Below are 12400 nucleotides of genomic sequence, written 5' to 3' on the forward strand. Positions count from 1 at the left end.
TGTTTAGGTGTTCTGAAGGTCATGGAAGCCATATGGTGCCAAGGGCAGGATCTCTAATTGGGCACTTGCCCATCTCTCCACCCTCATATTCCTTAACCTGCCTTACATGAATGGTCAGGCAGATTTGAGGGGAGGAGTGAAAGATTCTGCTCTTTCTGGCCTAGCATGACTACTGCCTGTGCAGTCTTTCCCCTTCTGTGCAGTGGCTACTGGTTCTCTCTCATCCCAGGTCAGAGGGATCCTTTAGCATCATCCTGGAGATGGTGTGAGGTGCACTTACCACACAAGCATAAAACCACGGACGATTTTCCTTCTTTAGCTTGACTTGAGCTGTTGAGGCATGGGAGAATTGCTGGAGAACATTTGGCTCTGTGTTTTCCTCATAGTGTTTCTTTAACAACTTAAGAATGACCCAGTGTCAGGACGCAGTGGGACAGAAGTTACTCTATATCCTCTGCACTGCAAGGTTAGTACTGAATTAACAGAGTTTGGCTTTGTGCATAGCTACAGATAGCAATTATGTGCTTCTAGCTCTGCAAAAGTTCCTCCATCTGTTGTAACAGCCACAGGTTATAAATAAATAAATAAAGGGCTTAAATTGCTGTGAAACTCTTCTTTGATACAGTTATAGATGAAGCATTGGAGAGCTTGTGTAAAATGCTGCTGATTTTTTTTTTTTTCAAAGCAGAGCACACCCGACTCCCCAGCAATTCCTTTTTCCAAAACTATTCAAAGATACTTCAAAACCATGGTACTTTAATCTTGATGGAAATGATCTATGTCAAAAACCTTGACTTAGACTAACCTTTTGTTGGGGAGGAGTGGAAAATTTTCCCAATATTCTCTCTCTAACCATTTAAGTGTGTGTGTCTAAGTTGATAATTGTATATATTTATATATTCATATATATGAATGTATAAAAATTATCTGTATGTAAAAACACTGTGTAAAGCACCTGAAGGTCACTATTACACAGCAATGCTCTCTTGTTTCTATTTATTTTAGTTATTTAAGTCTGTAACAGTTTATACCCAGTCTGCATTCTGAATGGGAGTGCATTGGGATCCACTTAGTTGACTTACCTGTAGTTATCTCTTTAGACATTTGTAATTTAGCCCCCAAACACTGGAGGAGTGCAATTAAATTGTAGAACTGCAGATCATTATTGGCCAGAAGCCAGACTGCATTTCAGGGGAATTCATTACAGCCCAGAAGGTAAAGGCAGGCTGGTTTTATCCACACCTGAATGGTAAAACCTCCAAGTTTGTGCTGAAGACAGTGGTGTTGATGGTTTAATGTGCATCTTTCTGCACTCAGAGTTGCTGCAGATCAATGTGCTAGAGATGCTGTTTTGTTGTAAATGTTAAACTGAGTTTTTTTCTGACTTCGACAGCTGACTATGTGCTTACAGCTGAAACTGTTTTTGGCTAGCTGAAAGCAAGCCACAGCCAAAGCAAAACAAATAGAAATATGTATTTTGTCTACAAAATGATAAGGTGTTCAGGTTCTTCCTCAATATTAAGGAGACAGAATGGGGAAAATAAAGTTGTCGCAGCTATACAGCTACATTCACGATATCGATCTCTCAGGATAGTTATTTGCAGCCTGTACTCCAGCCAAACTCCGATCAGATAGTTCCATTGGGTCTCTGAATTATATATGTGCATCTGAATTTACCACCTAGTCCCTGCTGTTATCCTCATCTACTCTCTGGCATTTATCATGCTTTGCTGAAACAGCTTCACAAAAGCAAGTGAAGAGATTTGTATGTATGAGAGAGTGTTTTGATAGCAAAAGATTGATGAGCCTGACTTCTTATTTTGTAGATGTGTGGCAACCCTTCATTTCTCTGGGTTTGTCACTGTTTCTCAGCTCTCCAGAGAACTTTGCTGACTGTCTCATTAGATCATCTTCTTAGCAGAACTACTTTCTGGGCTCTTCACACTGTAGAAACTGGAGTAAAATGTGCCTGTTGAAAAAGTAAGATATAGTAGATTGCAGAGGTGCAGCATGAATTGTGTATGTGGAAAGGAAAAGCCTGTCAAGGCAGCTACCCTTTTTGAGGCTGCCAAGAGAAGAAGGCAGGCTGCAGTTCGACCAGTCATCTACATCCCTCATCTCAATTATGAGGGAAACTGCCTCTACAACTCCCCCTCAATGAGGTGAGTGCTGACTCAAGTAGTAGAGCATCAGTGACAGAAGCTTCATCCATTTTCCTCACCAACTTTTCTTATTCATACACTGACTAGACATGACCTCAGTTGCTGTTTGGAAACTGGTGAGATGACAACTCACAGTGGCTTTTTGCTGTCATTAAATCTTTCCCATTCCCCTCACAAATTAATCTGATGCAAAACAAGTTTGACGTGGACACTTTTCTCATTTCTCCATTTCTGCTTCTGTGGCCAAAGCAAATGTTTCTTCTTCTGATGCCCTCTAAGTACATAAAGTTCAGCTCAGTTTTCAATGCAGAGTTAAACCAACTCAGTTGTTCAGAGATGTATTTTCTACCTTAATTTGATTTTCTTTATCTTCTGTTTGCATATTCTTCTTTTAAAAATCCAGAGGCCATGACAAGTTTATGTTATGGCCTACTGCTCAGCTGGAACAATCTCAGTTTATTTTTTCTGCTGCCCTTACTTAATCTGATTTGTGAAGTTGGTTGCAACTTGAGATAACTGATTCTTGTTCCCAGCTGTGGAGCAAATTATCTTTGTGACCCCCATGTCCTCTTCATTGCTCTTTAAAATGTGCATAAGGGCTCTTATCTATCTCACCATACAGGGACTGGCTCTGTGACATTTACTGTATTCCTAGAAAAATGGGTGCCTTACTCTTATTATTACTACGTATTATAATGCGGATTGTAAACCTTCTATGAGCTGATTAAATCCAACCAAATAACTGTGTTGAATTTGTCTATAGTGCCTTTGAAAACAACTAATCTGACGTGCTACCATGCTCAGACAGACTATATGTCATCTCACTGAAGAACTTTAGCTTGTAGAAATTCTCCACTGCCAGGTGTATGTTACAAACAAGAAAACCTATCCAGGGGTAATGGTTTTCAGTTATAAAGTTGGATCTCAGGAAAAGTGATCCAGCAGCGATTTTAAATCCATGAACATTTTTCAGCTCTAAACTGATCTGACAAAATCAAGCAATGTAATCTTGTCATTCTCATTTGTTCAACTGTGGAAATGAGTCCATGTGAAAACCACACAAGGTGTGCTTGGGGGTCCATAAACTTTGTACCACAACTTAAATTTGTGTCTTATACCTTTTCCAAACTGAGTGTACTCTTTCTAATACACCAGCAATATACTGTGCCTCAGAAAGATGTGGATATATTTTTTTCGCTTTACACTTTGAAAACCCTATGAAATTTTGAAGTGATATTCTGTATATTCAAAATGCATAACTAGTCAAATGTAGGTGGATATATCTGTAAGTTTGTTTTCTCATGTAACATAATTGAAGAAACAAATTATACAGAATATTATTGTGTCCCTCAATTTTATTTTATGACTTGTTCTGAGTTATTAATATATCCAGGAGCTACAGTGGCAAATATTCAAATATTTGTTCAGGGAATCTAAATTAACCATCTGAAGTGAAGGGTGATCTTTCCTCTGTTTCCATTTTCTCCAATAGTCTATTTCACATATTTCAGATTACATGAGATGGAAAAACTCTCTTCTTTTGGGTTGCTTTATTGACTTCTTCAGATGCATACCAGAGATAGAGTGTTCCAATGTATTCTTTGCTGAGGCCCAGCTCTGAAAGCAGTCAGCAAAAGGGCATGTAGAAATGTGCATGGGGCTTTCTGCATTTTTAAAAAATTAATCTTGCAGGGGGAAAAGACAACTCTACTTTGTTTAACATTTTTTGGCAAAAAAACAAGGCATCTTCAGGCCTGAGACTGTTTATCAAGAACTGTCAGTTTTCTTTTCCCCTTTCTAGGCACTGCCAAGAACACTTGACTGTTCCCTTCTCCATCCCCCCTGCATTCAGTCCACCCATGCAGTGATCCATTATCTCTTTTTACTAATAATATATACAGTGAAACTTGTTTGCTTAATCTACTCCGATATCCTATTCTCTGAAGGTAGCGAGATTTGAATTCATACGGTTTGCTGACCTCCAGTGCATTGTCTTCCTCTGCAAAGATTGCAGGCAGGCTGTTTAGTCACCACCTTCCTCCGTGTGGTTCATTATCCCCCCTGGTTCCAGCAGTTGTTTCCCAGAAGGCAGCTCCATGACCCAAAGACAGTAAGGGGCAGCCAGCAATGTCACTGCAGCTGAGGTCACAAAGGGAAAGCTATTTTGTTTCCACAGTCCAGCAAAAATGCTTTTTCTTGACCAATTATTTTCTTCAGGGCTTGCCTTTTCTGCTCTCCTTCTATGGCCTTTTTATTAAAATTGGGAACTGAGCTGTTGACCCTAGTCCCTCTATCATGATCGTTTTATCTCTCTGAAATATTTTGTGCTACTTCACAGAATCACAGAATCATCTAGGTTGGAAAAGACCTTGAAGATCATCCAGTCCAACCATTAACCTAACATTGACAGTTCCCAACTACACCATATCCCTCAGTGCTATGTCGACTCCACCACTGCCCTGGGCAGCCCATTCCAACACCTAACAACCTGTTCTGTAAAGAAACGCTTCCTAATATCCAGTCTAAACCTTCCCTGGTGCAACTTGAGGCTATTCCCTCTTGTCCTATCGCTTGTTACTTGGTTAAAGAGGCTCATCCCCAGCTCTCTGCAACCTCCTTTCAGGTAGCTGTAGAGGGCGATGAGGTCTCCCCTCAGCCTCCTCTTCTCCAGACTAAACAACCCCAGTTCCCTCAGCCGCTCCTCATACGACATGTGCTCCAGACCCTGCACCAGCTTCGTTGCCCTTCTCTGGACACGCTCGAGTAATTCAATGTCCTTTTTGTAGTGAGGGGCCCAAAACTGAACACAGGAATCGAGGTGCGGCCTCACCAGTGCCAAGTACAGGGGTAAGATCCCTTCCCTGTCCCTTCAAAATAATCTTCAGAGGTGCTCAAAGAGCTAGGGCAGAAAGGGTGATTTTATTAGGAGTATGGAAATTTTCTGACCTGGACTTTGAACTCTGCTTAGTTTACATGGTTACTGGCATGTGAATCCAGATACTAGTATTGCTTGACCCGGATCTTGCCACAGAATTTAGATCTGGAAAGGATACAAATTTGAGGGATGTTCGGACCTAGTGTTTTGGATCAGCTCATGGGAGATACACATTCCAGCTGTAACATTTGAAACTTTCTTTATATTTCAATTACTTTCCAAAGTTTTGAACCCTTCTCTGACAATAATAAAATTCCAGCAAAGGGACACTGGAACTGAAACATCATCAGCTGTTTCTTTAGCCACCTTTCTACCAGATAGACATCAGCACACTTGGTACATAAACCTTGCATTGGTAGAAGGCTGAAACTTGCACCAATCCACCAAAACATGCATTGACCAATAACATGTTTCTGACCAAATTCTGTGTGTTCAGCACTCTGGGCCTCACTGGAGTTACACCAAGGAGAATGCTAGCCCCACGGAGTCTGTCCATTGTTATTTTGAAATTCGAAAGAGAGAGACTGTTGATTATGTCAGCATCTTCTTCAATCCATAATTCTTCCTGCTGCTTCCTTTAAAAAATATTCAAGATGACAGGAGTTCTTGTAAATTCTATTTCATCATACATCAAAGCATTGGCATTGCTATTTTACTATTTTAAAAGATGCAACCATAATAAAACTCAGTGAGAAAAAGTTCTGGAAAAAAGCTTCCACGTTCATAAAGATCCTTTTGGGTAAGTACCTTAAGTTCAGAACTTTCAATTTTCTTTTTTGTTATTGTTGTTGTTCTAATGGTATTATAAAACTAAAATTGTCTGGAAATATATCTGGCAAACAAGACTTCTCATAGATAAGAGCAAAGTTTGAAATTCTAAATATTTGTCACTCTTCCAGTCATAATCCAGAATTTCTCTTTGGCCTAGTTCTTATCTTTGCTGAGTGGCTCTGACCAGTACCTCTAACCTGCCGTCAAACACATTTCACTTATGTATCTCAAATAAGGGCATATGTCATTTGCCCCATTTACAAATAAAAACCAGGCTCAGAGAGCTGATGTAATTTTACCAAAGTAACACAGAAGAAAAAGACTCCAGGGCTCCTGCCTAGAGAGCATCCAGAATCTGTACACCAAAATGTATTAGGTTTTGTCTTATTTTTTTCCCAAAGGTTAGTTACCCTTTATTAGCAATATAAACATTTCACTATATTTTCACATTTATAATAGATTAAATATATGGGGATGGTGGTAACAATATCCATGATACAGTTTCATGTGGGATTCAAGGGGTTACAAAAGCAACAGTTGACCTTGAAGAGTAAGAGGAGGGGACTGTTTATCTTTCTTTTATTGTCTAGTAAAATTTTCAAAGCCTTGTGTACCAAAAAGAGCTGTCAGGGTAACTACAACACAGGCATATTTACCATTTACCTTCACCTCTGGTGACCTGGTTCTGTGGTTGAGAAGCACGCCAGCAGACCATAATGTCTCCTATTATGGTTTCCTCATCCCAGTAATCTGGACCTACGTGAGCAGTCTCTTTTCAGTGTGTGATAACCATGCAGCCTCAGCCTTCTAGGGTGAAGTTTCCTGGATTTTATTATAATGTAGAGAGTACATTTCCAATAAATAGTAGAAGATGTCAGAGGATGTGACTGAGGTGTACTTGAACCAAGCAAGTTAAGTCCACTAATAAATTAAGGCTCAGGAATCCTGATGGGGTTGATAAGCATTACTGTCTTTTCTCTTCAAATGAGCAATCAGAGTCTGATGCCAATGTAGACAGAGGTTTTGTAGCAGAGCCCAAAGCAGGCTCCTGATCTTTCAATCCCTAGATACATTATTTAAGTGGGTTTAGATGAACGTGAAAAGAGATCTGTTCCCTTCTGCTGAGAAACTGTCCCTGTAAACGATCGCTAAAGTAGTTCATGTACTAGATCATTTTAGGTATGTAAATTGAAAAAAGAAATATCAACCATTCACTAGGGCAGGGGGAAGCCATCACTATTCTCACTATTATGATTTCTCAGACTGACGAACTTGTGGATCCAATTCAATATGACTTTCAGCACTGCCAACTAGACAGAGAAATGACAGCAGCTCTTGGGTGTATATTCCGTTCTCTATGTGCAGCGTTGTGTCTGGGAGAAGATTTTTCTTAGGGCAAACATCCACCAAGGACAGGAAAACAGGACATTAGAACTGTGATCTCAGTGAGAAAGCTACAAAGCTTAATTTCAATGTGCTATATTTAAAAATTCACTTGGCTTGCCCTCCTCCCCTCACCAGTTAAGTATTTTCTTCCAAAATATGAGTTTTGTTTGAATATGAAATTGTATTAAGCAGTATACAAGGTAAAATTTTCACCTTGTTAAATGACTTCCTATGGACAAGGAACAATTGTCAGAGGAGAAGAAGCAAAGCTAGGGACTGGAGACAATAGGGTTCATGGGCTTTTGGCTTTCCTATTTACCAGAAACAGCTGACATTGGAAGTAAGAATATAATTTATTTTCTCTGTCCAGTCAAACCTTTTCCTTCCAACATATAGTGCTAAGAAGACAAAAATTATGGAGCTATCCTTTTCTGCAGCCCTTTCTAAGATAAATTCTCATTATTGTGATTGAGAATAAGGAAATACCCTTTCCTAATGCAGTGATGCAAATTTGTGCACACTGCCATCATAGAAAATACTCCAGATGAAAAGGGAAGTAACAAGCAACAGGGAAATTTTCTTTTAGACTTTTTTTTCTGGATAGAGGACAAAATTTGAGGTGTGCCAAGTGTTACTACTCTAATCCTGTTTGGTGTTAGCTATTTGCTCAACACTGGATGGAATATATGGAGGAGAAAGTAAATCTCCCAGTGCCAAAGAACTTGATTTAAGTAACATACTTTGAACTCTTCTGGTAAGTATCTTGGAAAGAACGGTTGTTGACTTGGCAAGAAGGTGATTTTTGACTGAGTTGGAAGGGACAACATGCCTACGCAGAATGATAGAGAAAGAAAATACACATCCCTTAAATGGTGCTATTAGTTAGAAGAGTGCAAGGCAGGTTAACGGACCCAAGATGGCAGCAGACTTTAGGGAAAAGCAGCTCAGCGTGAGTTGCCAAAGCCTTTGAAGTCAGTACTGGCAATTTTTGTTGCTATCCCTATTGGAAAGCTGATAAATGAATTTTTAAAAGGGATGTGATTGGTCTGAAGGAATGACTGAGCGTGTAATTTTTTAGTTCATGCTTTACTGAGTATGGAAGTAGGCAGAAAGAGTACACCACTATAGGGTTTAGAGTGAAAAATGGAGATGACTACACTGCGGATCTGTCTTCAGATTTTGAACAGGGAGGAACAACTCGAAGAAGATTTGTAACAAAAAGCTTTTGATAACTTAATGTATTCAAAACCAGTCAAACACCACCCCCCCCACCCACCCCCCCCAGTATCTAACTGTAGTATTGTCAATGTTAATGACATTTTTTAATCAAACAAAATAAGAGAAAAATAGGAGTTGCTTTTGAATAGGCATCTTCATGTAGGTTACTCTGGTAATTCTGGTTAATCTGGTAGAAACAATACCTTCATCTCTTTCAATTTATTTAGTCCAGAGGAAGGGAACATTGGTTTTTGATAGGAGTTTTTCTTGATTTTTATCTTCTTTTTTAATCCCAGGTGTCATCAGAGAGTCTTCAGATGGCTACCACCCTTGGTAAGTAGTGACGACATACAGAAGTCAAGATTTATTTTCAAGATGTGAAACAAGATCTCGTCCTGAGCTGAATCTCCACATTTTCGTGTGTCCTGTAAATGTTAGTCATTGCCATATCAACACAGTAGTCTAACATAAGATTTTAAAAAGTCTTGAGGTAGTCTCAATATCAGTTTGGCAATTTTATTGTGTGATTTCATGCATACTTATGTCATCTTTTTCTCTCTCTGCGGTCACAAGAGTTAAAACCTTTGACAATGAAAGGTTCATGTTTAAGTATTTTTTTGATCCAGGACACGAGACCTCAAGAAAATGCCTCTGTCATGGGACTGACAGAAAACTGGTCTCACAAGAACTGTAGTGACAACTTTTACAAATCGCTGCCTAACCACTAATCTAATGAAGTCAGCTATTCTTTTAAGACAGTTGGACAATTAGATAGGCTTGGTCATGTCTGGTCTGATATGGATTTGCTGTGGCTTTTTTATGAGATGATCGTTGTTCATTTTTAATCTTACTGCCTAGTGTCTCCAAGATGCAGAGTTTGGACTCCCAGTATGCCAAGAGTTGTATAGATATTTAACATGATATACCGTAGAAATATAAAAAGGGATTGGGGGTTGATAATTTTTATCCCTTGCATCCAGTTAAGGGGATGGAAGTGAGAAGTGTAAGGGTGAAGATTCAGATCCCAAAGTTCCTGAAAACATACCAGGAATGATTTTTATTAACTTCAGTAAACTATGAAGCAGGTCTTAACTAATTTGCTCTGGATCAAAATGGGGAAATCTGAGGCAGTCTGAAAACTGATCTTAGTCTTGATGCAGGTCTTTAAGCAGTAAATTGCTATGTATTCTAGCTCTGTTCTGCTGTATATTTTTGTATTTGAAAAGAAAAATCAGTTCAGAAAAGTGCCTCTCAACAGTCTTACTGATACATTCACCAGTCTTTGGCAGTTTCTGAAGACTTTCCCTGACTACTACCGAAGTCTGCCAGTGGTACACATTCACTTCATATAATTAGAAGCAGTTTATTTCCTTCCTGGATCTTGATAGCCACAATAATTGCATATTGAAAACACCACGCTTTTTGTGCTTTTTGTGTTCAAAGTTCGGAGTGGGCCATGGAAGCAACTGGATCAAATCCATGAAGAACCATGTGTGAAAAGTGCATAGCCTTTCTGTCTCTAAGTAGAAATGCATGCTGTGGCTGTAAATCAAGCACAGATGATAGATTAAGAGACATCATCTGCAGCTGGAGTTGTTGGTCAGCCGAGTGGTGTGGCCAAGAACGTGTCTTGTCAAGCTACATGAAAGCCCTGTGATAATGCAGATCTGAGGCTTGCAAATCCCACTGAGGTGGTGTGTTGCTTCTCAGAAAGCATTTACATTAGACACTTTTCTTTGAGATACAGTGAGTAGTTGTCTGAAATCTCTTTCTGGAGTATCAGGGAGCCTCAGGGTGCTGTTCCACCCCTTCCTGAGTGACTAGTGATGTGGAGTGCCCAGCCTCAGCCATGTTAACACAAGGAGACATCATATAATCTGAGGGAGGGTAATGGAGAGTTCAGCACTAACATTCCCAATGGATCCCTAAGCAAGCATGGAGGGGGACAGAGCTCACCACAGTAATATCTAAATTAAAGTGTGGTGGGGATTGGTTTTTGTAAATGTTGTCTAAATGTTTCAATTTAAAACCAAACCCAAACCCACCTCAAAATCACTAACTTTTTGCATCAACAATTTTCAGGTTTTTCTGTGAAGAGGACAAAGACATTAAAACAACACAGAATTTGGTGGTGAATACTTAGGGCCAACACATGGGTGAACCATGGCAGAACATCATGCCTATCGTGTTATGGATGTGTTCACTACCTTCTGGATTTCTGTCTTCAGCCATCTCTAAAATCCCAAGAAATGCTCAAGGGCTACAAAGGTAAATTAAACGTGGTGATCTTCCAGTCTACAGCTCTTTTTTCTGCTGACATCAGTTTGAGAAAACTGGAGTGGTGGCAGGTTTTATTGGGAAAAATTGTCTGAAACCAAGTTGGTAACTAACTCTTTACTTCAGAATGATGACAAAACTATGGCAATGATGACAAAAAAATGCCTAGATCCCAGAAGACCTGATGGCCTGCTACCAAAACATACCATCTCACCCATCTCTTCTTTCCTCCCTGCAGTAATAATTAATTAAGAGATTAAACCTCAGATAACAGCTCATCAATGTCAAGAGTCCTTCAGAGAGCCTTAATTAGCTTCTTTTATAGGAAGTCTGAAGATCTCTCTCTTCCCTACCTTTCTCCCTCTCTAAAATAACTTTGTCATTTCTGATGTCATTCCTTATATGTTTCCTATTGAGTTATAAACTTTGAATGTTTTAACTCCACAACAGAGAAATACTGTCCTTTAGAGAAAGTCCCTAAAGGAAGTTGCAGGCTTTTTGCATTTATTGTGGCTATTTCAAATACTGAAAAACAAAGAAAAGAAAGGCAAGTCATGGGTCTATTAAAAGAAATTTAATATTTACAGAAATTATCCAACATTCTTTTGTTCTTTTCAGTTCACGCAGGCTTATCATTCTTTTGTTTATGGATTTCTGTTAAATATATTTTGGCATAATAAAACTATGTGTATTTAATATTTTTAATAACACTCACTGCTTTGGCATTGAATTCTGTTCTAAAGTGGGGAAATACACCCTGCTTTCTGAGTGCAAAAGTGAAGTAATTTGGATTAAAATAGGTATAAACTTCTATTCCAGATTTCTACTGAATTGAGTTGAATGTTTACATGAATGTGGTTGAGATTATATCTGTCCTTAGGAAATAAAAGATTTTTGGATATCAAGTGTCAGTGTTCAGTGTTCTAGCAAAGGCTTTTGCGAGGAACTGCAGAACTACAGAAAGCTCTGCACAGAGAAAGCCTGAGAACAAAAGGAAGCTTGTTCGGAAGTTTTTTTTAGACTAGGATCCCCTCTCCCTCTCCCTCTCCCCCCCTCCCCTCCCCTCCCCTCCCCTCCCCTCCCCTCCCCTCCCCTCCCCTCCCCTCCCCTCCCCTCCCCTCCCCTCCCCTCCCCTCTCCTCTCCTCTCCTCTCCTCTCCTCTCCTCTCCTCTCCTCTCCTCTCCTCTCCTCTCCTCTCCTCTCCTCTCCTCTCCTCTCCTCTCCTCTCCTCTCCTCTCCTCTCCTCTCCTCTCCTCTCCTCTCCTCTCCTCTCCTCTCCTTTTTGAGACCTTTCTTATTGCTCTACTCCTGCTCTTTGGAGTTGAGGAATGACTACTGTGAGAGATTTCTAGGTAGAAAACTGATTTTCTTGGACTTCACATTTGGTTCAAAATTACGCAGTTCTCACTTGCAAAAGTTATGAGCAGCTCAACCCCAAGAGAATGAAATTAAATCTGACTGCACATGTCAATATAACATGCCAAACTAGTGTGTGTGGGAGAGATCATGTCTCCCTACAGCAATGAACCCTCTCCGTGACATGAACTTCTTACTGCCATCAGAAACTATACTTACGTAGTTCAAGTTCTAAAGGTTACATGCTTTTGGACATGACAATCCTGAGATCTCATACTCCCTTGAAACTTTTGGG

This window comes from Strix aluco, chromosome 5, assembly GCF_031877795.1.
Source record: "Strix aluco isolate bStrAlu1 chromosome 5, bStrAlu1.hap1, whole genome shotgun sequence".
Classification (NCBI taxonomy): domain Eukaryota; kingdom Metazoa; phylum Chordata; class Aves; order Strigiformes; family Strigidae; genus Strix; species Strix aluco.